The 26902-nt window shown below is 44.2% G+C and overlaps 5 non-coding genes across 5 annotated transcripts; 4 read left to right on the top strand and 1 right to left on the bottom strand.

Annotated features, from left to right (window-relative positions):
* Positions 1-3280: 3280 nt before the first annotated feature.
* Positions 3281-3388, top strand: TRNAL-CAA. The gene is made up of 2 exons: positions 3281-3318; positions 3343-3388. It is a non-coding gene; the product is annotated as a tRNA-Leu (tRNA).
* A 4522-nt stretch (positions 3389-7910) lies between these two features.
* TRNAL-CAA lies at positions 7911-8017 on the top strand. The gene is made up of 2 exons: positions 7911-7948; positions 7972-8017. It is a non-coding gene; the product is annotated as a tRNA-Leu (tRNA).
* A 6108-nt stretch (positions 8018-14125) lies between these two features.
* Positions 14126-14231, bottom strand: LOC117088809. Its single transcript, XR_004439341.1, has one exon. It is a non-coding gene; the product is annotated as a U6 spliceosomal RNA (small nuclear RNA).
* Positions 14232-17701: 3470 nt separating this feature from the next.
* On the top strand, positions 17702-17773 carry TRNAM-CAU. Its single transcript has one exon. It is a non-coding gene; the product is annotated as a tRNA-Met (tRNA).
* A 950-nt stretch (positions 17774-18723) lies between these two features.
* On the top strand, positions 18724-18796 carry TRNAK-UUU. Its single transcript has one exon. It is a non-coding gene; the product is annotated as a tRNA-Lys (tRNA).
* The last annotated feature ends 8106 nt before the right edge of the window (positions 18797-26902 follow it).

The following is a 26902-nucleotide window of genomic DNA, read 5'->3' as shown; positions in this document are numbered from 1 at the left end:
TGTCAGGAGAGTAAGGCTCAGAAGTGGACTTGGGTAAATCTGGTTATATTCATCAGGGCACATTCCAAGGGTGGATTGAGGAGAGATTATTTGGTGGGCTTCTTTATAGAATTAGGGAACCAAGAAGATGTGAGGAAATCTTCAGGGATCAGAACAGTGGGAATCTTCAATATTCCTAGGCATTAAGGGAAAAGGGAAGGGGCAGAATTGCCAGAATTTGGCATGAGTTCCAGCAACGGGAGAGGAACCACCCACTGGGAGCTGTGCCCATGGGAGGAACACAGCTTGTCCAGGAGCAAGTAGGAGAAATACTGTACATGCATCTGCCTCGCTTTCTTTGTGCCCTCTTATCTCCTGCTGCTGTCTTCCATTGGCTGAATCCGGATCGGAGCCGGGAACCAGGAGCCAAGTGATACAGCCTTCCAGGAAGAAGAAAGGCAGATAATGGATCTGGAAGTGCAAATGTAGAATAATCTGCATTATCTGATTGTTGTTATAATTATAGTGATACCTCCCAGGAGTTTGTTGGGTGATGAATTTCTATACTTTTTTTTTTTTTGGACAGAATCTTGCTCTGTTGCCCAGGCTGGGCGATCTCTGCTCACTGCAACCTTTGCCTCCCGGGTTCAAGCAGTTCTCTTGCCTCAGCCTCCAGTGTAGCTGGGATTACAGGCGCCCGCCACCATGCCCAGCTTATTTTTGTATTTTTAGTAGAGACAGGATTTCATGATGTTGGCCAGGCTGTCTCGAGCTGACGTCAGTTGATCTGCCCGCCTCAGTCTCTCCCAAAGTGCTGGGATTACAGCGTAAACCACGGCACTCGACCAATACTTCATAAACTTTGAATGATTGGATAAGTTGAAGCCTGAGTAGCTGATTTACCTCAACATATTTTTTATTTTCTCACATTGGGAGCACCGCCATTGCAAGGACGAGTATGAATAGGTTTGCCATAAACTGCTATGACAGAGGAAGTCTTGGTTCTTCCCAACAGATGCATCTCAGTAAGACTAGTATACAGAAGGCTCACCTTCTGTCAAAAAAGGGTGAGGAGGCATCTGGCCTGGGGAAGAATGCGATGCAGCTTCTGGCTTTAAGCAATAGCTTGGTTCATTCTAAGTAGCCTGATAAGGCTGCGGTGATATTTTCTGGCTTTGTTATCCCAGTTTGCTTTTCTTGGACACTTCATGAACTATATAAATAATGTTTCATAAATATTTTTCTAATTATACCAATAGAATGAATCCTCTTTTAAAAATACATATGCTGGGCTGGGTGCAGGGGCTCACGCCTGTAGTCCCAGCACTTTGGGAGGCTAGGGACGGTGGATCACGAAGTCAAGAGATGGAGACCATTCTGGCCAATATGGTGAAACCCGTCTCTGCTAAAAATACAAAAATCAGCTGGGCGTGGTGGCATGCACCTGTAGTCCCAGCCACTTGGGAGGCTGAGGGAGGAGAATTACTTGAACCCGGGAGGTGGAGTCTGCAGTGAGCCAAGATCTTGCCACTGTACTTCAGCCTGGCAGCTGAGCTAGACTCCATCCAAAAAAAAAGAACAACAAATGCTGACCTCCATGCAAGTGTTGGAATACCCCTCTAAAACTATTAGTGTGCAAAATTGTGCAGGGAACACCAGTTACTGGTCTACAATAAGATAAACTTTCTCCAAAATATAATTAAATGTACTGCTGCCTTCACTAAGAAACTATTCCTACAATAATCAGTCATTCAATGGAACTAAAGATGCTTAGTGATATAGTTGATTTGCCTTCTGGCATAAGCTCCATATCTTGAAACAGACCAGACTGGTAACTAACATTTATAAATTAGCACTGGGTTGCAGACCATGCTTTGAGTGGCTGTGCTTTACACAGTTTTATGCCTCATAGTTATTTACCCCAAAACAGAACGTATCCACTGACAATATCTACATACATTAGTACAATCTTGGATTAGTAGATAGCTAACTGGTTCTGTAGGACTAATAGTTTATATACAAAGCAAAAAGAAGATTCTGATTTTGTAATCTTTTGGTGGCCACTGCCTGATAAACAAGGCTCAACTAAAATTCATAGCACTTCTCCTTACAGCTAGTGCTTGATGATAAGGCTATTGTAATACTAACTGTGTTGACCTTTGAAATACCTAATAATAAAACTTCGTGGAACAAGTACTTTTGCCTCCTTCTTTGTAGGATGAAAAGGGGGCAACAGGAGCTGAGGAGACATAGATACATTTCTAGCCAGGCACAAATAACTGAAACTAGGTGAGGTGTGGTGGCTCACACCTGTAATCGCAGCACTTTGGGAGGTCCAGGCTGGAGGATCACTTGAGACCAGGAGTTCAAGATCAGCCTGGCCAACATAGTGAAACCCCGTCTCTAGTAAAAATAAAAAAAAATTAGCCAGGCGTTGTGGCGGGCACCTGCAATCCCAGCTACTCAGGAGGCTGAGTCAGGAGAATTGCTTGACCCAGGAGGCAGAGGTTGCAGTGAGCCGAGATCGCGCCATTGCACTCCAGACTGGGGGACAAGAGAAAGACTTCGTCTGAAAAAAAAGAAAAAAGAAAAAGAAATAGCTGTTGCCTCCCACAGTGGGTAACATTTGCAGAAAAGCATCTGAGAGCTCTAGAGAGAGGAGAGACAGGATTATCACTTTATCACTTTAGAGCACATGCGACCCTACAGGGCAGAAGATGGTGATGTTTACTCAACTGTGTAATGAAATGAAAGATGTAAGGATGACTTCCACTGGTGAAATCACAGTTCGGATAGGTTGAGGAGAAGGGGGAATGCCTAGAAATCCATGTACAGAACAGCCCCACTCTCTTGCTATGACGGCCTCTTGTCCAGAAAAGTTTCCATGGGCCCTGGGGCAGCATCATGTTGGAGCTGCTGCATCAGGACTTAAGCAACAAAGAGCAAAGTGACCCCACAGGGTCAGGGTCGTAAGCAGAGGTCTCTGCGGGGCAGGAGGGCTGGGTCAGAGGTCAGAGGGAGAGGGCAGGGCCGAGCGCAGGGAGTTACTGGAGGAAGGGGAGAGGTGACGCGCCACATCTTGTTCCCCCACTCTCATCTTGGTCTCCAGTACTGTAAAAATTATTCAGTTCCGCACTAACAGTTGTACTCTTCTACCCTTCCATTCCGTAATCAGTGAATTGGGAACTCCTGTTTAGTCAGGCAAATTCCAGAGATAACTTTTGCCCCTGGGATTCAGCCAGGAGGCGAGCCGTAAGTCATCTTTACTCATCACGTGTACTTTCAGAGACTGTGTCACAGTGTCAGGATGGCCGAGTGGTCTAAGGCGCCAGACTCAAGGTTGCTGCTTCTTGTGTTCGGGTCTTCTGGTCTCCGTATGGAGGCGTGGGTTCAAATCCCACTTCTGACACAGTATGACATTTTGTTTTTCCCTACCAGATTTGTACCAAGTTTCGCCAAGGAATGCCACAATAGTTCAGCCGTTTCTATCTCCAAGATTTCCCGCCCCAGCAGATATTCGCCAAACAGGGTCTCGTAAAGAGAGAGGCATCTCTCTTACATGAAACCAATCGACAAACGAAAACCCCTGACTTACAGAATCCTGGGATATTTTCAGTACCATTTGGACGCAGTCCCGCAGCACTGTTGGAGATCCCTTTCTCCTGCAAGAAAGTAAGCAGTGAATTTCCATCTATTGGTCTGTGAATCAGCTGACAAAAATTAAACAAACGAAAAAAGGAAAGAAAAGAGAAAGGCACGAGAAAAAAGTCCCCGTTCTCAGACAGCCCTGTAGGAACGTTCTTGATTCCTGTATATCGTCTGTCTCTCTGAAAGGGGAATCAGACATTGATCTGACCAGCAACCGTCGTAAACACACACCGCTGTAGCAACGATGGTAACACCCTGTTCTTTTCCTTAGTCGTTCAACTGATCAGTCACGTGAGGGAAATTACTAAAATCTTCACTACTTTTCTGCACAGGTAAAATAATCTGTTACAAACTTCTACCAAAAGATTTCCTAGGTTCCCTCTAAAACCTAAGAGGAAGGAAACCCTAAGATTATAACACTGCTGAAAACACGTTTGGGTCATCGATAACAAAGAAATACTCATCCTGTTGAAAAGAAACTAAGTGGCCGGGCGCGGTGGCTCAAGCCTGTAATCCCAGCACTTTGGGAGGCCGAGACGGGCGGATCACGAGGTCAGGAGATCATAGACCATCCTGGCTAACACGGTGAAACCCCGTCTCTACTAAAAAATACAAAAAACTAGCCGGGCGAGGTGGCGGGCGCCTGTAGTCCCAGCTACTCGGGAGGCTGAGGCAGGAGAATGGCGTAAACCCGGGAGGCGGAGCTTGCAGTGAGCTGAGATCCCGACACTGCACTCCAGCCTGGGCCACAGAGAGAGACTCCGTCTCAAAAAAAAAAAAAAAAAAAAAAGAAACTAAGTTTAAAGTTCCTTCTGAGATTGCGTCTCAGAGTTACCTGATTTGGATATCCTTTCTGTCTCTTGTTTTTGAAGATAAAAATTGCATTATATGAAGCACTACGTAGATTTGAAATCTTGGTCATAAAATTAGGGTCCTAGGTTTTTTTGCAATATTAACATTACCTGGGTTTTCCTCCTGTATAACTTTTAAATTATTACCCAGTGAAGTCCACTTCTAGGAATCCACCTCAGTGAAATTTCAGCTCAGCTCTATGATTGGCCTTGCCAGGTACAGTGCTTCTAGCATTTTGAGGTAGCAGATTGTTAGAGGCAACCTGGATGTCCATCAGGTATACTGCCTATGGTTTTCATACTATGCAGCAGCCTCAAGTGACCAAGCAGACGTACATGTAGCAGGATGAGTAGATTTTTCAAACCGTGTTGAGTAAAAGAAAAAAGTTAGGATTTATTTTTATTTTTTGAGAAGGAATCTGGCTGCGTTGCCCAGGCTGCAGTGCAGTAATGCAATCTCGGCTCACTGCAAGCTCTACCTCCCGGGTTCACGCCGTTCTCCTGCCTCAGCCTCCGGAGTAGCTGGGAATACAGGCGCTCGCCATCACGCCCAGCTAATTTTCTGTATTTTTAGTAGAGACGGGGTTTCACCGTGTTAGCCAGGATGGTCTCTTATCTCCTGACCTCGTGATCCGCCTGCCTCCGCCTCCCAAAGTGCTGGGATCACAGGCGTGAGCCACCACGCCCAGTCAGAAGTTAGGATTTAAATTACGCAACTCAACAACATATTTTTCAAGGATAGTTTATTATAATTTCAGCCGGGCGCGATGGCTCACGCCTGTAATCCCAGCACTTTGGGAGGCCCAGGTGGGCGAATCACTTGAGGTCCGGATTTCGAGACCGACCTGACCAAAATAGCGAAACCCCATCTCTACCAAAAATACAAAAATTAGCTGGGCGTGGTGGTGCGCGCCTGTAATCCCAGCTACTCAGGAGGCTGAGGCAGGAGAATCGCTTGAAACTGAGAGGCAGAGGTTGCAGTGAGCTAAGATGGTGCCACTGCACTCCAGCCTGGGAGACAGAGTAAAACTCCATCTCAAACAATAATAATAATGTAGTCCCACCACTTTGGGAGGCCTAGACGAACCTGGCATAGGCCACCCATTCGAGGTCTTTTCCTGCTTTGTCGGAGCCCGAGTCTGCCGACTACGAGTTACATAATGAAACTTAAAAACTAGCAGCCCGTGTCAGGATGGCCGAGTGGTCTGAGGCGCCAGACCCAAGTTGCTGCTTCCCAGGTTTGGGGCTTCTGGTCCCCGCATGGGGGCGTGGGTTCAAATCCCACTTCTGACATATGTTTTTTGCCCCTTTAATCCTAGGATTGGGGGACCGGGCGCGGTGGTTTACGCTTGTAATCTCAGCACTTTGGGAGGCCGAGACGGGCGGATCACCTGAGGTCACGAGTTCGAGATCAGCCTGGCCAACATGGTGAAACCCTGTCTCTTCTAGAAATACAAAAAAAATCAGCTAGGCATGATGGCGCGCGCCTGTAATCCCAGCTACTCGGGAGGCTGAGGTATGAGAATCGTTTTAGCCGGGCGCGGTGGCTCAAGCCTGTAATCCCAGCACTTTGGGAGGCCGAGACGGGTGGATCACGAGGTCAGCAGATCGAGACCATCCTGGCTAACATGGTGAAACCCCGTCTCTACTAAAAAATACAAAAAACTAGCCGGGCGAGATGGCGGGCGCCTGTAGTCCCAGCTACTTGGGAGGCTGAGGCAGGAGAATGGCGTGAACCCGGGAGGCGGAGCTTGCAGTGAGCTGAGATCCGGCCACTGCACTCCAGCCTGGGCGGCAGAGCGAGACTCCGCCTCAAAAAAAAAAATAAAAAAAATAAAAAAAAATAAAAAAAAAAAAAAGAGAATCGTTTGAACCCAGGAGGCAGAGGCTGCAATGAGCCAAGATTGCGCCACTGCACTCCAGCCTGGGTGACAGAGTGAGACTCTGTCTCAAAAAATAATAATAATAATTTTAGGGCTGGGCGCGGTGGCTCAAGCCTGTAATCCTAGCACTTTGGGAGGCTGAGACGGGCGGATCACGAGGTCAGGAGATCGAGACCATCCTGGCTAACCCGGTGAAACTCCTTCTCTACTAAAAAATACAAAAAAAAAAAAAAAAAACTAGCCGGGCGAGGTGGCGGACCCCTGTAGTTCCAGCTACTGGGGAGGCTAAGGAAGGAGAATGGCGTAAACCCGGGCGGCGGAGCTTGCAGTGAGCTGAGATCAGGCCACTGCACTTCAGCCTGGGTGACAGAGCAAGACTCCGTCTCAAATAATAATAATAATAATAATAATTTTAAATATTTTAGAGAGGTTGCCTGTATGTTGGGAGAGAGGAAAGGACATGACAAAGAAAAACAACAAAACAGTAAGGGAAACAGAGAGAGAGAAAGAGAAAGATTTCGTTGACCAATAACAAAAATGAGCCATGGACAGTTTGATTAATTTACCTCTCCAAACCTGAAGTCTCTTCTTCTTCCTCTCTTCCCCGCCTCCATGATTAATTCCACCTTTTCACTCTTCTTCTCACCTCTGCACATTCACAAGCACCTACTCCTCTTTCTCGCTCTAGAAACCTCTTAAATGATAAATTATTATTATTATTATTATTATTATTTTGAGACGGAGTCTTGCTCTGTCGCCCCGGGCTGGAGTGCAGTGGTTGGATCTCAGCTCACTGCAAGCTCCGCCTCCCGGGTTCCCGCCATTCTCCTGCCTCAGCCTCCCGAGTAGCTGGGACTATAGGCGCCCGCCACCTCGCCCGGCTAGTTTTTTGTATTTTTTAGTAGAGACGGGGTTTCACCGGGTTAGCCAGGATGGTCTCGATCTCCTGACCTCGTGATTCGCCCGTCTCGGCCTCCCGCAGTGCTGGGATTACAGGCTTGAGCCACCTCGCCCGGCCCAAAATGATAAAATTATTAATTATTTTTCTCCATTCTCCACCTTCATCTTTTTCAATCATTCTTTTGAATTGAGACAGTTCATTTTTCTGTTACTGATTTTATTTCTGCTTCAAAGTATTCACAGTGTATTTTGGGCTAGGTGGGGAAACCGGAAGAGTAAAAACAAAAATCTTGTATGACTTTTGTTTCTCTCTACAAAGCGCCTGCTTAGGACGCTGAATACTGAGCTTTGAGGGTCCCTCTAGCCAGGAAACTGTTACGGAGCTAGATAGAAACTTAGGAAGCACTGTTCTGAGTATTTGCCACTTTCCCTACTATTTCATTTTTGACTTAACCTGAAAGATAGCAACATAAGGTATTTTGATGACACTATTTTTAGTATCATTTAGAATAGCACCGGGCAAAATAATAAATACCGTTCTGAAAACCGGGAGCATACGCCACCCATCCGAGGTCTTTTCCTCCTTTGTACAGAGCCCGAGTCTGCTGACTACGGGTTGTATAATGAAACTTAAGACCTGACAGCACGTGTCAGGATGGCCGAGTGGTCTAAGGCGCCAGACTCAAGTTGCTGCTTCCCAGGTTTGGGGCTTCTGGTCTCCGCATGGAGGCGTGGGTTCGAATCCCACTTCTGACACATATTTTTTGCCCCTTTAATCCTAAAATTGGGGGACCGGGCGCGGTGATTTACTCCTGTAATCTCAGCACTTTGGGAGGCCGAGACGGGCGGATCACCTGAGGTCAGGAGTTCGAGACCAGCTTGGCCAACATGGCGAAACCCCGTCTCTATTAAAAATACAAGAATTAGCCGGGAGCAGTGGTGGGCGCCCGTAATCCCAATTACTTGAGAGGCGGAGGCAGGAGAATCGCTTAAACCCGGGAGGTGGAGGTTGCAGTGAGCCGAGATCGTGCCATTGCACTCTAGCCTTGGCGACCAAACAAAACTCCCTCTCAAAAAGCCACAAGAAAAAAAAAAAAAAAGCAAAAAACCACTAGGATTTGGGGGGCTGAGCGAGGAGGATTGTTTGAGCCCAGGAGTTCCATCCCGTCTATACAAAAAATGAGCGGTGCGTGATGGCGCGCGCCTGTAGTCCCAGCTACCTGGGTAGGAGAAAGGCTTGATCACTTGAGAGCCCAAGAGAGCGAAACTGCAGTGAGTTGTATGATTGCGCCGCTGCACTCCAGCCAGGGCGACAGAGCGAGTTCATGTCTAAAACAAACAAAAACAGGAGACAAGGGCTTGAGATATAGATTTTACCAAAACCATTTTGCAACTACCACCTTTCAGGAGCTTTCCCCAATGCTTCCGCCCACATTTTAACTTAACAAGCTCGTGAGTGGCACTTACCATATTCCCTGTACAATTATTTTCAGCATCTTAATGGTTTCTGCAAGGGACAGGCTGGAGTATTATTGTACAATCATCTCGTTTCCTTCCTCAAGGTCAAACCACCGCCACCTCTTCCCCCCACCCCCTTCCGCCTTTCTTCTTTCCATGTTTCCCCGTTCTTCCTCTCCCTCGCTGATCTAGATCCTCTTTGATTCTTTCTGTGGGTGATGGGAGAAGGGATGTGAAGTGAAGAGACAGGATGTAGGTTATTATGGGACGCACGTAAGAGAAATATAAGACCTTGATGGACGAACAGAGAGATCTTCGTCTTGATTTCAAACTCTACCGAGTAAAAAATAAATAAATAAATATGTGTGTGTGTGTGTGTGTGTGTGTGTGTGTGTATAAATATATATATACACACACACATACAAATCTCTCTTGCTTTATTAAGGTGGGAGACATACATCCAATATTTAGTTTCCATTCTGTTCCGTAGTAATGCTTTCAATTACTGCCCCAAATTAGCAGCTTTCAGAAACTTCATTTTCTTTTTTCTTTTTTCTTTTTTTTTTTTGAGACGGAGTCTCGCTCTGTCGCCCGGGCTGGAGTGCAGTGGCCGGATCTCAGCTCACTGCAAGCTCCGCCTCCCGGGTTTACGCCATTCTCCTGCCTCAGCCTCCCCAGTAGCTGGGACTACAGGCGCCCACCACCTTGCCCGGCTAGTTTTTTGTATTTTTTAGTAGAGACGGGGTTTCACCGTGTTAGCCAGGATGGTCTCGATCTCCTGACCTTGTGATCCGCCCGTCTCGGCCTCCCAAAGTGCTGGGATTACAGGCTTGAGCCACCGCGCCCGGCCAGAAACTTCATTTTCTACAGAAATGAAACAATGAGCATACACGCAGAAGACAATCCTAACATACTCGAATGTACTGGCAAGCAGCTATTACAAGATCCTATTTTATGTACCCAACGATCAGGGGTGAATTGTTTGTTGTTGTTGTTGTTGTTGTTGTTGTTGGTCTTCAAGTGGAGAACTTCAAATGTTACTGAAAAGTGCGAAGTCCTCCGTTCTTGTTTTTTGGTTAAAAGAAATTAAGCAAGAGACAAGCAACAACGAAGATACCACCTTAAGGCAGTTTATTGCAAAAACGAAAATACACTGAAAGCTGAGTCAGAGCAGTCTACTTGAAGATGAGACAGCGCCAACTGGCACTGGGGATACCCCCTTTTTGGGATTCTTTTTTAATTTTACTTTTATTTAAATTATTTATTTATTTATTTGTTTGTTTGTTTGTTTGTTTGTTTATTTATTTATTTTGAGACAGAGTCCGGCTCTGGAGTGCAGTGGCGCGATCTCGGCTCACTGTAACCTCCGCCTGCCAGGCTCAAGCAATTCTCCTGCCGCAGCCTCCCAAGTAGCTGAGACTACTGGCAAGCGCCACCACACTGGGCTAATTTTTGTATTTTTAATACAGATGGGGTTTCACCATGTTGGCCAGACTAGTCTCCAACTCCTGGCCTCGTGATCCGCCCGCCTCGGCCTCCCAAAGTGCTGGGATTACAGGAGTGAGCCACAGCGCCTGGCCGGGAGTCTTACACGTTTCTTCAAAAAGTGGCAGGCAGGAGGAGGTGTTACTAGTAAGCATGTTTTGGGTGATCCTCTGGTGCACATGCGCTGTGGCTATACATGCTAGTATATACATTGCATGTCTCATTAACATGTTAAATCTCCATCCAGGGGTGTGTTTTTTACTATTATAATGAGCAAAAGGTTACATGTGGAGCAAGCAAAACTGGAGCAAACCGTACTCCGCTTGCCTCCATGGCATGGAAAGTCCCTTGTGGGGTTGTTAGTTCCTGCTTGAGCCAGATAAGTTCAACTGCAAGAAGGGTCCAAGGACTCTTGTAGTCTCAGATGCGGATGATGTGTCCCAGCTGTCATGGCCCCCTTCCTGGGTGTGCCAGATATGGAGGCCAACCTGGAGCCCACCTCCCTGTTCATATATAACTGTTGTTTATTGTTATTATTTTGAGAGAGAGTGTCGCTCTGTCGTTCAGGCTGTAGGGCAGTGGTGCGATCTCGGCTCACTGCAACCTCTGCCTCGAAGGTTCAAGTGATTCTCTTGCCTCAGCCTCTCGAGTAGCTGAGATTACAGGCTGCCACAATCACGCCCAGCTAAAACCCGACGGAGTTTCACCATGTTGAGCAGCCTGGTCTGGAGTGATCCGCTCGCCTCGGGCTCCAAAGTGCTGTATTACAGGCGTGAGCCGCCGCGCCCGGCCAAACCCAGCATTGTTTTAAAGGCAAAGTGCAATAGTAGCAAACATAAGCCTCTTGAATCAGATATATGTGTTTAAATTCAAACTCCATCACTTCCGAAAGTAAAATATATGGTGTTTTATCTTATTTAGATCATTTGTGAAACTTTTCTTCATCTGCAAATGTAAGGAAAATTCTTCAAAATTATTTGGGTATTGTACGGGCGCAGTGGCTCACGCCTGTAATTCCAGCACTTTGGGAGGCCGAGGCGGGAGAATTAACTGAGGTCAGGAGTTCGAGACCAGCTTAGTCAACATGGTGAAACCTTGTCTCCATAAAATTACAAAAATTAGCCAGGCATGGTGGCGTGCGCCTGTAATCTCAGCTAGTCTACTTGGGAGGCTGAGGCAGGAGAATCACAGGAATCCTGGAGGCAGAGGCAACAGTGAGCCGAGACCGCGCCATTGCACTCCAGCCTGGGCTACAGGGCAAGACTACGTCTCAAAAAAAAATTTTTTTAAAAATCCTTTGGGGACTGGGCGCGGTGGCTCACGCCTGTAATCCCAGCACTTTGGGAGGCCGAGGCGGGCGGATCACGAGGTCAGGAGATCGAGACCATCCTGGCTAACACGGTGAAACCTCGTCTCTACTAAAAAGAATACAAAAAACTAGCCGGGCGAGGTAGCGGGCGCCTGTAGTCCCAGCTACTCGGGAGGCTGAGGCAGGAGAATGGCGTAAACCCGGGAGGCGGAGCTTGCAGTGAGCTGAGATCCGGCCACTGCACTCCAGCCTGGACGGCAGAGCAAGACTCCGTCTCACAAAAAATAAAAATTAAAAAAAATTAAAAAAAATCCTGTGGGGATTAAAAATAATTTACGTAAATACTTTCCCTAGCAAACCGTGTCTCTTGAGCAGTTGCTCAAGAGAGCATTCAGCTTCGTACTTCTATTTGCTGCCTCTGGCATTTTTACCGATTTGCAACAACTCAAATTCTCTGCTGTATCGCCATTTCTGGACCAAGGTGTCCTACCTTCCAAACACTTTAGAAAATGTGCTCGGAGTCCCTTTTTCTCTGACAATTAAAATATTTCAAACTTGTACCTCACACCCCACCATGTGCTCGTCATCCAGCACTTGACATCCCCCTCAGGACTTCTTTCTTCCTCTTTTGAACCCCCAAAATGTTCTGGTATTATCAGTCACAAGAAAAACCGAAAACCTGACTTTCATACAAATATAACATGAATGTAGTGTTTAAGATTTCATATATCTCGCTAATTACTAAGTAAATTGGGAAAATCCCTTGAAAGATGAATTTGAAGAACAAATAACACACAATAGAAAGGCTGAAAATTGTATCTCAACTGAGTAAAATCTTAGGATTAATGTAGACATGAATCACTTGAATTATTATCACTTTTCTATAACTTAACTTCACCATCACAGAGCTTAGCCTAGTGAATAGAAAGTCAAAGGTGCATAGCTCTAAAAAAATCAGATTACTTGCTAGAGGATGTGCCAGACAACGCCAAGCGCATCACTGAAAGGAAGGACCCAGTAATTTCTGTTGTCGATTTTTAAGTCTGATAATTCTTTCTGACACATATGACACCTTATAAAAGTTGCTTCGAAGTAAACGTGGGAGAGTGTTAAAGGAGATGGAGTCTTGTTGTTTTTTTGTTTGTTTGTTTTGAGGTTATTTAGTTCTGACCTTGGTCTTCAGTTTGTCCATTTATACAACTGGGTGTGTATCTATTTAATTTTAATGTTGTGGTCAAGTGGAACATTTAAAAATCTTTTATGCTTTCCTTGGTTTACATTCTTTCTAATGGACTCTTTATATTTCCAACATGAATAAAAATGAATGTATTATTTTACTTTTGTTCTGAATCTTTCTTCTATATCTCCCAACTTGATTATTTTTATTTAAAATATCAGATGTATTATGTGGTGTGAAGGGACTCCAAAATCAGCAAAGTCCGAATAAAGGATTTCTTTTCTTTGTTTTGTTTTGTTTTGTTTTTTGAGACGGAGTCTCGCTCTGTCGCCTGGGCTGGAGTGCAGTGGTGCCATCTCGGCTCACAGCAAGCTCCACCTCCCGGGTTCCACGCCATTCTCCTGCCTCAGCCTCCGGAGTAGCTGGGACTACAGGCGTCCGCCACCACGCCTGGGTTGTTTGTTTGTTTGTTTGTTTTTGTATTTTTAGTAGAGACGGTTTCACCGTGTTAGCCAGGATGGTCTCGATCTCCCGACCTCGTGATCCGCCCGTCTCCGCACCCGGCCCCGAATAAGGTATTTCTTAGGCTCAATACAATGTGCCAGTCAGTTGAGATGGTCAAAATCTAGCAGACCAGAGATATTCTCAAGGTTATTAAAGACCCCAGAATTTGATTCGAGTAACTAACTCCATATTAATCTCTTCGGGGAAATTTTTGAAGCTTTCATTTGTAAAGATGTCTTTTAGGATAGAGAGCAGTAACAATATATTTTCTACAAACTCTACCAATGCACTTGAAAGAAGTCATTTTAAGAGCTCCTGAAGAGACCCTTTCTACCGTAAAAATGGTAGTTTGTGATGACACCTGTCTGCACAAAAGTCACATAATTGTCTTGTAAGCTAGGGGTCAATGGAATAAAATATCTGATGCCCACTGGCACCCAAATCCTATGAAATCAGTCTAGTGGGGGTAGAAGCCTACAAAAATTAGTACAGTTAGCCCTCCATGTCTGTGGGTTTTACATCTGTTGATTAAACCAATTGTGGATCAAAAAAATATATTTTTTAAAAAAAGGATGGTTGCATCTATACTGAACATTACAGATTCTTATATTCTTGTCATTTTCCCTAATCAACACAGTTTAACAATTATTTACATAGCATGTACCTTGTATTTTAGGTATTATAAGTAATCTAGAGATAATTTAATGTATACAGGAGGATGTGCATAGGTCATATGCAAATACTATCCCATTTTACATAAGGAACTTGAGCGTGTATGGATTCTGGTATCCGTGGGAGATCCTAAATCAATCTCCCACAGATACCAAGGTACGACTCTATTTTTAAAGATCCTGAAGTGTGATTCTAATGTGCAAAGTTTGAGAACCACTGTTCTAGGCCATTTCCGTATCATTGGTTACTCTATTTTTTAAAAAATGTGGAATGCTTCACAAATTTGCATGTCATCCTGCACAGGGGCCATGCTAATCTTCTCTGTATAGTTCCAATTTTTGTATATGTGCTGCCAAAGTGAACACAACTCTAATTGTTGCTTGCTTACATACAAAGTTTTTCATTATATATAAACAATCAAAGCCAATTTTGATAGTGTAAAGAAAACCCCTTATCATATAGTATAAGTCATATTTAACACTACCCTCAAACAACGATTAAAGTAACTGTGTTTCTTCCCTAACATCAAGAATGCCAAAATGGGACGGGTGCGGTGGCTCACTCCTGTAATCCCAGCACTTTGGGAGGCAGAGACGGGCAGGTCACCTGAGGTCAGAAGTTTGAGACCAGCCTGGCCAACATGGTGAAACTCCATCTCCACCAAAAATATTTAAAAAATTAGCCGGGCGTGGTGGCGGGTGCCTGTGATACCAGCTACTCAGGAAGCTGAGGCAGGAGAATTGCATGAACCCGGGAGGCAGAGGTTGCAGTGAGCTGAGATTGCGCCATTGCACTCCAGCCTGGGTGACAGAGCCAGACTCTGTCTCAAAATAAAAATAAAAATATATTTAAAAAAAGGAATACCAAAATGTACAGTGAAGATAGTGTTTTAAATCTCACCCTGGCACTGTGGCTCACGCCTGTAATCCCAGCATTTTGGGAAGCCGAGGTGGGCAGATCACCTGAGGTCAGGAGTTCGAGACCAGCCTGGCCAATATGGTGAAACCCCATCTCTATCAAAAATACAAAAATTAGCTGGGCGTGGTGGTAGGCACCTGTAATCCCAGCTACTCAGGAGGCTGAGGCAGGAGAATCGCTTGAACCGGGGAGGAGGAGGTTGAAGTGAGCCGAGATCGCACCAATGTACTCCAGCCTGGGTGACAAGAGCAAAACTCCGTCTCAAAAACAGACAAACAAAAGCAAAAACAACAACAACAAAAACTTATAAAAATATGAATATTTTGATCGGCATCTTTCATAGCTCAAATTTATTAAATTATGTGTTATTTATATATAAAAAGCAACACACATGGTGTTGGTGTTAAGGAAAACATTATTTATGGCAATTGTTAAAGACAGTAAGGAAAACTTTATTACAAGGGGATTTTGCAGTAAGTGAGAGAGACTGGGCTCAACTTTGCATACAACAAGGAAAAGTGGGAATTTATAGCCAAGGATCAGGGTGGGGAGATGAGGTCAGTGGATGGAAAATAACTGAAAGGAAACATCACAGGTAAGGGGGTTTCTGGTTAACCTGGCCTGATAGAATTCTTGAAGGCAGGCCAAGGAGATGACATCACTGGAGCATGGTGGAGAATGAGAATCCTGATCAGATATGAAGGAAGATCAGATAATAGAGGATGAGGGATTCTGGCTAAACTGACTTAGCACGATTATTGTTAAAAGTGGGCAATGCAGAGCTGCAAACATGTAAGTACAAAAGTCGGGGCTTTAGTTGAGAAGAGCCTTCAGAGGAACCTGACTAGAGTTTGGTCATGAAGAAATCTTTGTCACTGCTCAAAAAATGTCTGATAAGTAATTAAATTGTTAGAGATTAGTTGATATATTATCTAAATGTGTTAATAATTTCAACGGTTTGGCATCTTTTCTGACTTGAATTTTATAAAATTTAGATAATGTAAAAATAGAAACTTACAGCAGTGTTAAGCATTGGGGTTTCAAAATGAAGCCTCCAAATTCTTACCTTAAGGACTCCAAGCTCCACCTTTAAGAATCCAGGGGTTGATTTTTCTTTTCTTTTCTTCTTCTTTTTTCTTTTTTTTTTGAGACGGAGTCTTGCTCTGTCGCCCAGCCTGGAGTGCAGTGGCACGACTTGGCTTACTGCAACCTCCGCCTCCCGGTTTCAAGCAATTCTCCTGCCTCAGCCTGCCGAGTAGCTGAGAATACAGGCATGCGCCAGCACGCCTGGCTAACTTTTTTGTGTTTTTAGTAGAGACGAGGTTTCACCATATTGCTCAGGCTGGTCTCGAACTCCTGACGTCGCGATCCATCCGCCTCAACCTCCCACAGTGCTGGGATTATAGACGTGAGCCACCGTGCCCGGCCACCAGGGTCTGATTTTTCAAGTGTGAAAACAAGATAGTAAAGAAGCCTGAGGGGAGCCCAGCAAAGAGAACCAAACATCACTGAAATTTGGGAAGCAGGACCAGCTATATAATTTGTAGGGCCCAGTGAAAAATTAAAATGAGGGAGCCCTGGTTCAAAAAGCAGGGAGACAATGCTGTTATAATTATTAATGTATACTGATGTGGGTGTGAGTTACAGGCTCACTCCCACCACGACGCCCTCCCAACTCACCTGGGCACTGCCAGGCTGCCAGCCAGTGTCAGGAATGACAGCCATTATGCCACATCCCAGAAACCCCGGGATTAGGCTGCAGGAACTTAATTCTTCTTCTGTAGACCCCCTAGGGGGCTTTACTGCTGGAGGTAGGTGGGGAAGAGGGGTCGGGAAAGAGAGTGGGGAAGGATGTCAGTTAGCAGGGCAAATTCGCTGCTGAAAACCCATCCAGGGGAGGCAGAGCTCTTGGGAGCCAACTCTTGGGCAGAACTCTTGGGAGCCAACTGACCCCCAGGCCTAAGCTTGCTACATTGTCATGTAGGCTATAGCTTACAAAACACAAGTTTAAGCATAAAACTATTGAGAACTTCAAGAGAGCCATTACAAAACGTTAAACCCCAAGAGTAGGGCTGAGTGTGTGTAGGGGTGCTTGGGGGATGGTGGTAAGTTGTGCGACTCCATAGATGTCAGGCCCGTGAAGCCCACCCCACTGGGGAGCTTAAATTATACTCAGGATCTTTAAAACGGCTTTGCGCAATTCCTAGGCTGAAAGAACCAAGACTGACAAAAACGGGTCCACAGACACAACTAGAACGCGATCTGAGCCTCAGTTTTCCCATCCAGTGTCCAAAGGCCAAGTGGTCAACACACACACGCTCTTCTTGTAGTTAGGAATACCCATTACGATCTCTGTGAAAGAAGTTTCATTGTGGTGGGGGACACAGAAAACTGAATCTTCTTTGAGTAGGCATGTCGTCTCCACGTCTCCCTCAATTCCGCGAGCAAAGATTTTCGGAAGTACATGCATTTCCTTCTCTTCCGTTCGCTGCATCTCCAGTTTCTCCTTAGTCTCTCCAACCTGGCAGAGGACCGGGCCTCACGACCACACAGTGCCCTTGCCTTACCAGGGACACGGAGGAGCCAAGGTGTTCCAAATGCAGACAGTGTGTGCGCTATAGAAGGCGCGGAAAACAAACAAACAAACCGTGAGTTCTAATTTCAACCCTAGAAGTCAGTGTATGAGAGCCTAACAGGTTGAATATCAAGTTCCTGAGAACGAATTTCAATAGGGTTTCTTAAGTTGCAAAGGAGCAAACAACAAGTCGTAGGTGACTATGTTGAGAGGGAAACGTGAGACAACTCGAGGATGAAAGGCAGACTAGAGAAAATAAATAGATAAGGAAGAAAAAAAATCCATTGACACAACTGGACAGCGGTGTTAGGAGATGTATAAGTTAGAACGGTCCCCCGGGACAGCAGAGTGGCGCAGCGGAAGCGTGCTGGGCCCATAACCCAGAGGTCGATGGATCGAAACCATCCTCTGCTAATTTCCTGTTTTTTTCCCTCCAAAACGTTGGATCTGGCACTCGTCAGAGGTGCTCTAACACCTGTCATGAGTGATTGAAGACCTACTGTGACTGAGGGTGTAAGCTCTGTTTTAACTGCCTGGTCCTTTCTGAAACCTAGTTGTCCACTTTGAAAGAACGGAAGCACGGGCGGAGAAATGAGTGAATCTGCAAATGGGAGGTCTGAAAAATAAGGCGGTAGAGGAGCAGAGATCGGTGTGGAGAAGAAGGGAAAGACGGAGGAAGAGGTGAAGAAAAAGAGCGAAAGATGAAGACTAGGTTGGACGACCCGGAAAAAGATATTACAAAACTCTTGGAGAAGTGGGTTTTGAAGGAGGTAATTCCCCAGACAGAAGCGGGTGTCACATGTGTGTTGCTCTGGCATTACGATTCCAGGAAACCTCATCTCTGAAGAGCTAGGAAAACACCGGAGGAAACAATGGGAATTGAACTACTTCCCTTGTGCCATAACTGAATCTTTCTTTACCCAAATGTTTGATTCTTCTGAAGTTTCTTCCCACTTATTGAAGTCGTTGTTGAAATGCGTACCTTCTGCCTCCAACCTTCTGGTAAGCTGATGAAGAAGCCCGAGAGTCCGCTCTAAAGCGCCTTTACCAGCCAGCTACGATCTCTAAGGGCTCCTGTGTGCAATAATGAGCTGCACACGGTAGTGGGAATATTCACTACCGAAGGGGTCCCACTCTATTCTGAGCCCGATTTTCTTCGTCATTTCCCCTGTAATAAATACTACACAATAATTTTATATTTAACGCATGAACAGTCTGAGGGTTAAATGAATGCTCAATATAATAAAGCTCGGCTGCAGTGCTGAAGCACCGGTATATGACCAGAACACTTGGAAGACCCGAGTAGTTACCGAAATCACGAGCCTTATTAGCACTTCCTGGTGCAGCCCAGCTGGGGGTGGAGAGCCTGGATAGCTCAGTCGGTAGAGCATCAGACTTTTAATCTGAGGGTCCAGGGTTCAAGTCCCTGTTCAGGCGAAAATCAATAGTTTTACTTTAGTTAGGTCTAAATCCCAGCCTATTTGAGAACGTCTTGTGAGGAGAAGGAAATTATCACAAATGCCGAAACAGACAAAGGCATCGCTTTCTTCATTAAATTATCCTTTCCTAATATTATTTGAAACGTATCCCCAATATTTCAAGAGAAGTGGAAAAGGACATGATATAAAAATAATAAACTGGTGATGGAATGACTGGAATCTGGTTTAATAACTATATTTCCTGTAACTAGCATATAAGGGGGCTTTACACAACTTTGCAAAGGAACTGTTAGACAGGAATTTAGGTCGATAGAATAAAATGGCTTACGATCTCTTGTTTCTACAGTTTGATTTCCAGACCAAATTCTAACGCGGTATGAGGCCACAGTAAGCCTCCATAATTCTGGATGTTCAGGATCAGAAACAGGACTTATCATTTTTGGTCTTGGAGTAGAGATTCCCTTTTCTCCCCATTCCCAAGGGTAGAAAGACTGTAATTTTTTGTGCTTATGTTTGTCTAAACTTTCTGTTAAGTCACTATTAACAACTGGACTCACACACTGGGACACGATTGAGTTTGCCCTGTGCAATTGTGGTAGAATTGTTCTCAAGATGCCCAATCAATAATAGTTCCGAATTCATCATTTTGCAATTATCACAGCACTATTGGCCACACGTCCTTCCGAAACTAAAACTTCTGTGTCTTTTGATCCTTTGGGAATTTCCTCCGGGCAAGGTTTCCCTTTAGGCCTAAATTTGATAAGAAAAGTCCTGTAGGCCGGGCGCGGTGGCTCAAGCCTGTAATCCCAGCACTTTGGGAGGCCGAGACGGGCGGATCACAAGGTCAGGAGATCGAGACCATCCTGGCTAACACGGTGAAACCCCGTCTCTACTAAAAGATACAAAAAACCTAGCCGGGCGAGGTGGCGGGCGCCTGTAGTCCCAGCTACTCCGGAGGCTGAGGCAGGAGAATGGCGTAAACCCGGGAGGCGGAGCTTGCAGTGAGCTGAGATCCGGCCACTGCACTCCAGTCCGGGCGACAGAGCGAGACTCCGTCTCAAAAAAAAAAAAAAAAAAAAAAAAAAAAAGAAAAGTCCTGTAAATAATTTGCCTGTAGCCTGAGTGACATTCCATTTACCATGTGATAAGTAAATCTACTGGTGGTGCTGACAGTAGGTGCTTTTACCAACCAATTTTGGATTGCCGGCATTAAACATCCTGGTGCTCTCCCTAGGCAAATAGGAGGATAACGATACCCAGTGGAAATATTTATCATCATCCCTTCTTCCTCAGGTTTGGCAGGGCAACGATCGTGGGGCCAGGTACCCATATACTATTATTATTAACATATACTTCAATAGGATTATCCATCCATGTGACTGTCCGAATTAAGGGTGGGAAAGGCACATAGGCCCAGTAGGTATAATTAGCTGCAGCTGCTCCTGCAGGCATGGGGAGACTTAACACCGTTGATAAAATCAAAGCTGCAAGCAGCATATTCTCTGGAGTTTGTGTCACCTTTGTGTTCTCTAGGCTTTTTTTAGCTAACTGTGTCAGCTTCTTTAATTGTGCCCAAGTCGGCGGCTCCGCCTTCTTGATGGATGGCAATTTCATTTGTTCTTCTGACATCATCATTTTGCTCATCTTGTGAGTCGATGATGCTCGATTGTGGTGTTTCTGTCTCCGTGGAGGCACTTTTCTTTGCGTCTCCAATGGGTTCATTGTAGAACTTCATATGTCTTGTGGGTATCCAAACAGGAAGCTGATTTTCTCCTGGTGAAACACAAGCAAAACCTCTCACCCACGTTACCACCTTCCCTATTTCCCATGTCTTATTTTTGTTGTCTTGCCACCAAACCAGTTTTCCTTCATATGGACTGTTCTTTTTACCAGTAAGATGTTGTTCTGCAGAAGTAGTAGTCTGATTTCTATAAATGTTTAAAAAATTTAAAGTATAGAGTACTAGATTAAGTTGTATCTGAGGAGAGGTACACTCCTTACTGTCTCCCCCTTCTTTTTGTTTAACTAATTGAGTTCTGAGTGTTCTGTTAGTTCTTTCAACTATGGCCTGTCCTTGGGAATTATAGGGAATTCCTGTTGTATGTTGTATGTATAATTTTCCACTGATTTAAGAATTCTTGGAAAGCTTCACTACAGTATCCTGGTCCATTGTCAGTTTTAATTTTTTCTGGAACTCCCATGACAGCAAAACAAGATAATAAATGTTTTTTAACATGGGAAATACTTTTTCCTGTCTGGCAGGTTGCCCATATGAAATGTGGATAAGTATCAATTGTTACACGAGCATATGATAATCTTCCAAATGAAGGTACATGCGTGACATCCATTTGCCATACGCATTAAGACACAGACCTCTGGGATTAACTCCTGCCTCTTCAGTGGGCAGGTGTAGGACTTGACACTGGGTGCAATGTTATACAATATCTTTTGCCTGTTTCCATGTGACATCAAATTTGTTTTTCAATCCTGCTGCATTTACATAAGTCAAAGCATGAAGTTCTTATGCTTTTATGAATGCAGATAATACCAGTAAGTCAGCTTGTTCATTTGCTTTAGTTAAAGGCCCTGGTAAATTAGTGTGTGCTCGAATATGAGTAATATAAAATGGGAAATTTCTTTTTCTTACAGTTTGTTGTAATAAATTGAACAGCTGGTTTAACTGATCATCCATGCTATATTTAATTAGAGCTGTCTCAACATCCCTTGTAGCCTGTACTACATATGCAGAATCTGATACAATATTAATAGGTTGATTAAAATCTTGTAACAGTGTAATGACTGCAACCAACTCTGCTCTTTGAGCCAATTGACCTTGAGTTTTGATTACTCACTCTTTTGGCCCCGTGTAAGCCGCTTTTCCATTGCTGGAACCATCCGTAAATACTGTGAGAGCATTTTCTAAAGGTTTATGTCTGGCAATTTTAGGTAAGATCCAAGTAGTCAATTTTAAAAACTGGAAGATTTTTATTTTTGGGTAATGATTATCAATAATTCCCACAAAATTAGCAAGATCAATCTGCCATGTACCAGAATTGATAAAGGCTTGTCTAACTTGTTCCATGTTTAAAGGAACAATAACTCGTAGAACAACTATTTTGTCTGGGTCATTTCCACACAATTTTATTATTCGTAATCTTGCCTGACCAATTAATATAGCTATTTGATTCAAGTACAATGTAAAAGTCTTAATTGTACTGTGAGGAAGAAATGACCACTCCACAAGATCAGTATTTTGAATAATGATGCCTGTTGGAGAATGTGCAGTAGCAAAAATCAAAAGTTGGACTGGAGCTAAGAGATCTATTCTATTTATTTGCACTAACCAAAATTTTTTTCTTCCACTAATTTAATTTCTTTTGTTGCCTCTGGGGTTACTATTCTTTTACTATTTAAGTCTGGGTCTCCTCTTAGGATAGAGAACAAATTTGACATGGCATAAGTAGGAATCCCTAGAGTTGGCCGAATTCAATTAATATCTCCTAACAATTTTTGAAAGTCATTTAATGTTTTTAATGTGTCTCTTCTTATTTCTATTTTTTGTGGCTTAATTTTTCTATTTTCTATCTGTATCCCTAAATAATGAAAAGGAGGAGAGGTTTGAATCTTATCAGATGCTATTGTCAGGCCTGCTTTGGCAACCTCTGCTTGCAGAAATGTGTAACAGTCAATTAATTTGTCTCGTTTCTGAAGCACATAAAATATCAACATACTGAATGATATAACAGTCTGAAAATTTGTCTCTAACTGGTTGAAGGACTTGACCTACAAAAGTCTGACAAATAGTTGGACTATGAAGCATTCCCTGAGGTAACACTTTCCACTGAAACCTGGTGGCTGGTTCTTTATTATTTATGACTGGTATAGTAAAGGCAAATTTTTCACAATCCTGCTCTGCCGGAGGAATGGTAAAAAAGCAATCCTTCAGATCAATTATAATTAGAGGCCAGTCTTTTGGGATCATGGCCGGGCAGGCAATCCGGGTTGGAGAGGTCCCATGGGTTGAATTATGGCATTGACGGCTCGCAAGTCAGTCAACATATACGCCATCGGCCGGAATTTTTCTGAATTACAAACACAGGAGAATTCCAAGGCGAGAATAAAGGCTCAATATGTCCCTTTTCTAATTGTTCCTTCTAATAAATGCAAAGCCTCCAGTTTTTGTTTTGGTAGTGGCCACTGATTTACCCATAATTGTTTTTCTGTTTTCCAAGTTAATGGAATGGGTTTAGGAGGCTCTACAGTGGCCACCCCTAAAAAGGACACCCTATTCCTTTTCTTTCTTGATTTCCCTCAGTCTCAATTGGGACTTTAATGCCATTTTCATGTTCTCCTAATCCCTTTTCTGTTACATATCCCATCTTAATCATGATTTTTTGACTCATGGGGCTGCATAATGGAGCAGGCACAGTGATTTCCGCACCCCATTGTTATAACAAATCTCAACCCCACAGATTAACAGGAATGGAAGTAATCATTGGTTGAACAGTACTTTCTTGATTATCCAGCCCTAAACAATGTAAAATCACAGTACTTTGATACACTTGAAGGCAGTGCCTATGCTGAGAAGTCCTGTAACAGCCTTTTCGACAAGTCCTGTGACAGCCTGGCCACTGATTTAAAGCAATGATAGAGACGACTGCTCCAGTGTCTGTGAGCCCTTCAAACTTTTTCCTTGAATAATGGCCTTACACACAGGTCTGTTCTCTGAGAACTGACTTGCCCAATATGCAGCCTTTCCTGCCAAATCAGTGCTTCCAAACCCTCCTGTTCTTTTTATCTCACTGTTACCAACCTAATATAAGGCAGGAGTAATAATTGAGCAATCCTGTCTCCTGGACTGGCATTCCAAGGAATTGAGGAGCTAATAACCAGTTGAATTTCACCTTTGTAGTCTGAATTAACCACACCAGTATGAATTTGAACTCTCTTTAGATTTAGACTTGATCTTCCTAAGATTAGTCCTAGAGTCCCCTTAGGCAGTGGACCATATGTCCCTGTGGGGATTTTTTGTGGGGGCTCCCCTGGAAGCAGAGAGACTGCTTGTATAGTATATAAATCTACTGCTGCACTGCCGCTTGTGGCAGGGGACAATTGCTATATTGTGGTAACGGGCTCATTCCTTGAAGTACTTGTGACAGTGGGGGTTGTTGTCCCTGAAAACCCTGAGGAACAAAAGGCTGAATTGGGAATGCCCCAGTTTGTTGCAGGACCTGAGGCTGGCCCCTCTTCTCGTTTCCCGACAATGGTTGCCCATTTTTATCAAATTTAGAATGAAATTGATTAGCCCAATGTTTTACTTTTTTACATCTTGGACATAAGTCAGGTGGCTCTTTATCTGTTGTTGTAATACCTTGAATAGTTATATTTTGTTTGTTTGAGACTGGGTAATTTCTTTTAGGTGCCAATTTGTCCACAATTATAACATTTTCCCCCAAATGTTCTAACTTGTCCTCCTAAAGCAACTCCTGTGATTGTTTGAGCCATAAGCATAGCTTTATGCATAGCTCCTCCAATTCCATCACAGGCTTTTTCCGTACTCTGAGATGACATCTGATCCTGCTGGGACCTTTCCTTTAAATGGCTTAATGGCTGATTGACACTCAGGACTGGCGTTTTCGTACGCCATCAACTCCACTATGACCTTACAGGAATTCTCATCGGTAATTGACTTGAGCAGAATCTTGGAGCCTTGCCACAAAATCAGGGTGGGGCTCTTTAGAGCCTTGTCTTACTGTATTGAATGAGGGGCAGGTGGTTCCTGGGTCTTGGATTTTTTTCCCAGGCTCTAAGGCGGATAGCTCTAACTTGCTCAATGGCCTTATTTTGCATTATTACTTGTTGCTCAGTAGTGCTCCAATTTTGAACTGTTCCTAATAGTTAATCTGCATCTATATTTACTGGAGGATTGGCAGTCCTATTTTTTCGGACCTGTTCTTGTGCCCCATCAATCCACCAAGTCTTACATTGTAAAAATTGAGAGGGTGAGAGTGATGATTTTGCCAAAGTCTCCCAGTCATAAGGAATGAGTCTATGTCCATGAGCAATGGAATCTAATAATGTTCTTATATAAGTGGAGTTGGGTCCATACTGTTTTATTCCCTCTTTCATATCTTTTAGCATTTTTATAGAAAAGGACTCATATCTGGCTTCAGCTAGGGGAGGCACTCCCTCTTGGGCCCCTTCTCCAGATGGTATCGGTTCTAGTATTACCGAGAATTGCCCTGCCTCAGTATCTCCTTGTTTTCTTGCTCAATAATGTTATGTAATTCACTATCCTCTCCACTAGGTGGTGCTGTAGGATTAAGTCTCATACTGGGCGACTGAGGCTATAATGCCCTGCCCTGTGGTGCTAGAAACATTCCTGGCTGTCCATACTGATTTTATGGGGGCGGCCGATACTGAAGTTCAGCTGGCGGCCAATATTGATAGGCTACTCGCAATTGGGTCTTATTTTCTACCGGCTGATATTGTGGATACTGTGTTTGAATTGGCACTGCCGTGACAGAGACTCTATCTTGTTCTATTTGATCTTCTTTTGGGGTTTGTACTTGTCTAACCTTTCCTTTAAATGGCTTAATGGCTGATTGACACTCAGGACTGGCGTTTTCGTACGCCATCAACTCCACTATGACCTTACAGGAATTCTCATCGGTAATTGACTGAGCAGAATCTTGGAGCCTTGCCACAAAATCAGGGTGGGGCTCTTTAGAGCCTTGTCTTACTGTATTGAATGAGGGGCAGGTGGTCCTGGGTCTTGGATTTTTTTCCCAGGCTCTAAGCTGAGGTTGTAATGTTACAGGCATCTGAGCTGCTGGAAGACGAGTTGGCCATCGTGGTTTAGACTCTGATGGCCCCACTAATTCTTGACCTTTTTCTTCTAATTTTAACGTTTCAGGATATGTCACCTCCTGTAATTGATTATAGTCAACATTTTGCGTTGACTGAGCCATTGCCAATTCTGCTACATATTTACAATGTGAACTTTCCATTCCTTTCCAGGATTCTATCCCTGCCTCTTCTTCACAATCGATTACATAGCTTTCAGGAGCATCAGAAACTGAAACACTATCTTCTCCTGTTTGAAACGGTTGTAAAGCTACTTTAATAATGACCCAATCATTCCATACTGTAAGTGGGATGATTTCACCCTACCTACTTGCTTGTTTTAATTCTTTGCCAATTTTTTCCTAATCTTTTAGATCTAAAGTTCCCTGTTCTAGAAACCGTGGGCAGAATTGTTCTACTGTTTGAAATAGCGTGATTAGATTTTCTGTAGAGACTCTAACTCCTCATCTTTTAAAAACAATTTTAATAGAGCTGAGATAAGAGGCATATTTACTTTTAGTTTGCCCCATTTTTACCCTAGGTTCTTTTGAGTGCACAGGCTTACTGCAAGGCTGACCATAGACGTACTTTGGAATCTCTCATTGACTTGTCCTCAATGACCACGCTCAAGCATCCAGATGAAGGGGTGGCCTGCCCCTCCACACCTGTGGGCATTTCTTGTCAGGTGGGATGGAGAAAAGAAAGAGACACAGAGACAAGTATAGAGAAAGAAAAAGTGGGCCGGGCACAGTGGCTCATGCCTGTAATCCCAGCACTTTGGGAGGCCGAGGTGGGTGGATCACCTGAGGTCAGGAGTTCGAGACCAGCCTGACCAACATAGTGAAACCCTGTCTCTACTAAAAATACAAAAAAAAAGAAAAAGAAAAAGAAAAAGTGGGCCCAGGGGACCGGTGCTCAGCATAGGGAGGACCCGCCCTGGCACTGGTCTCTGAGTTCCCTCAGTATTTATTGATCATTATCTCTACTCTCGGAGAGGGGGATGTGGCAGTACAATAGGTAATAGTGGGGAGAGGGTCAGCAGGAAAACATGTGAACAAAGGTCTCTATGTCGAAACAAGGTTAAGAAAAGATGCTGTGCTTTGATGTGCACATACATAAACATCTGGGTGCATGAAAGAACAATATTGCCGCCAGTATGTCTCACCTCCAGCCTTAAGGCTGTTTTCTCCTAGCTCAGCAAATAGAACATAGAATTGGGTTTTACACCGAGACATTCCATTGCCCAGGGACGAGCAGG

This window comes from Trachypithecus francoisi, unplaced genomic scaffold (assembly GCF_009764315.1).
Source record: "Trachypithecus francoisi isolate TF-2019V2 unplaced genomic scaffold, Tfra_2.0 Lachesis_group10, whole genome shotgun sequence".
NCBI classification, from domain to species: domain Eukaryota; kingdom Metazoa; phylum Chordata; class Mammalia; order Primates; family Cercopithecidae; genus Trachypithecus; species Trachypithecus francoisi.
This window is presented reverse-complemented; position numbering and strand designations above follow the sequence as displayed.